Here is a 2,405-nt window from a genome sequence, read left to right as displayed (position 1 = left end):
CTGTAATAACACTTTTTTTCTCCATTGCTTTCTTAAAGAAGAACCGCAAACATTTTTCGTCTTCTTCCAGCAATTTTACCTTTGTGTTGAAAATAATTTATTTTCCTTTTGCATAGATTGCTTTTTTTTATATTTTTTCTTACTTCTTCTATTTGGTCGGTAACATCAATCCCAGCATCTCTAAACTTCAGGTAGGTTTGTAACTTTGTGTTCAAGGTATTGAACCACTGTCTTTTCTTTTTAGCTCTTCTTATTCCAGCCTTGAGAAAAAATTGTTGAGTCTGGTTTTTCACATATTCCCACCATTGCAGCATTGATTTGAAATTCCCTTTAAGACTCGTCCATTTTTTATACTCTTGAATGAAATCTTTTTTAATGTCTTCTTCTTCTAGCAGTTCTGTATTCATTCTCCATACACCTCTGCCTTTCCCCTTACCAGGGATTTGGATTTGAATTTGAAGCAGTTTATGGTCCGAAAATAAATTATCATGCAAGATCATATTCACGGGTTCCAAACCCTTTGAGATTAAACAGTAATCGATTCTTGATTGGGTTAAGGTATTCCCCCATGTATATCCTGGATTATCTTCGTTTAGGTTTCGCCAAACATCAACAAGGTTAAAGTCAATAATTATATTGTTAAGTTGCGTCATAGTTTTGTCAAATCTTCTAATTTTCTCGCCAGTTCTATCCTTGTCACTTCGGATACAATTTAAATCACCTGTGATAATCATTGGTGAGGAACTCGCAAGGAAAGGCTGTATATCTTCAAACATTTCTGCCCTTTCATTAACCTCTGGTGAGGCATATATGTTCACAAGTTTAATCTCTATTTCATTTATTTGCATATCCACCATCAAAACTCTCCCAGGTATTATTTGTGAAAAAGAAACAACTTTAGATTTTCCACTTTTAAATAAAATACCGACTCCAGTCGATTTGTTGCTATTTTCACCAGACCATATTGAGTCTCCATAGATCCACTCCCGCCTTAGATCTGCATAGTTCATAGAGAAGTCTATATTACATTCTTGAAGGAAAATTATATCACAAACCAAGGAGTCCAAAAATGAAAAAAAGGCAGCTCTTCTGGTTGCTCCTTTGATGCTCCTCACATTGAGTGAGTATATTTTAAGGCTTTCAATCATAGTCTCTTAAGTAAAAGGTCACACATATTCTTACAAAGCAGCTCTTTCTGTTGAGCTCTTTCTGAGCTCTCACCTTTTGTGAGATAATTTTGGTAGGAGGCGTAGGTTTCAGGTCATATCATCACTTGAGCTGGACAAGTCAAAACCAAGCGCTGCTTCTAGACTATCAAACTGATGAATATTCCTTGGGTCACTTGGTCTGATACCGCTGTCACTTTCATCCATACTTTGGCGAATAGCCCTCTTAATTTTGATACCATGTTCTTCTTGACTACTTCCTTTTCTTTTCTGGTCACTCATCTCTAATTCCATGACATCTCCTCCAGTGGCTTTCTCCCTTACCCCCGCGCCAGTAGCAGGTTTCCCCACTACCTTTGCAGAAGTAGATGTCTCAGGAGCCTTTTCCACAGGATCTGCCATCAACACACCAGATGGTCCAGGTATAGTCATAGTCTTTGGCATCCTAAGCTCAGGCTTTCTCGCCATGGGTTCTGGAGCAATTTCCGGCCTCTTTGGGGCCTCAGGCACCTTGCTTGCAGCAGCATCCGCATAAGATTTCCAAGCTCGTTTTGGACAGTCTTTAAATGCGTGCCCTTTAGTTCTGCAAAGATTACAGATTATCTCATTTTGACAGTCAGCGCTTTTATGTCCTGCTTGTTGGCACTTTCCACAGAACCCCGCCTCCTCCGTGCAGCCAGCTTGTACATGGCCGAACTGATGACATTTTCTACAGAATTCTGGCATCCCTGGGTAATAGATATACCCTCTATCTCAATCTTAATTGGATTTGGACTGTGTGAGGAGAGGTGACTGGCTGGCTGGGTTGCTTGGTGCTGGAACAAACCCACACACAGGTGATGCAATTAAGAGATTGACAGGCTAGATGCAGCAGCACCAGGGATGCAGAAAGCAGCACAGCAAAACCCTGACAGAGGAAGGAGAAGCTGAAGTGCAGGACTGCTGAGGCAGGACACAGCAACTTTCCACTTGCTTGCTGGAAGGATCCTTGACATCCATCACTCAATTTCATTCAGTTTTTTTGATACCAGATTAGAAGGGGTGCACCGGTCCTGGAGGTACTGCAATACCAGGTCAATGCGTGGCGTGGACAGAGCAAGCTCTTTTTCCATCTCCCTGTTCGAAAAATCCATTTAATATATGGTCCCCAGATAGGGGACGTATCAGATATTAAACTGATAAGAACAGATTTTTTTTTTATTTTTTTAACCACATCAGTGGTCAGTAACTAAAAGCTCT

The 2,405-nt window shown here is 40.5% G+C and overlaps 1 pseudogene; it reads right to left on the bottom strand.

Annotated features, from left to right (window-relative positions):
* Positions 1 to 2,202: 2,202 nt before the first annotated feature.
* Positions 2,203 to 2,405, bottom strand: LOC122942698 (annotated as a pseudogene).

This window comes from Bufo gargarizans, chromosome 6 (genome assembly GCF_014858855.1).
Source record: "Bufo gargarizans isolate SCDJY-AF-19 chromosome 6, ASM1485885v1, whole genome shotgun sequence".
Classification (NCBI taxonomy): domain Eukaryota; kingdom Metazoa; phylum Chordata; class Amphibia; order Anura; family Bufonidae; genus Bufo; species Bufo gargarizans.
The sequence above is the reverse complement of the archived record's forward strand: the minus strand, read 5'-3'. Positions and strand labels throughout refer to the sequence as shown.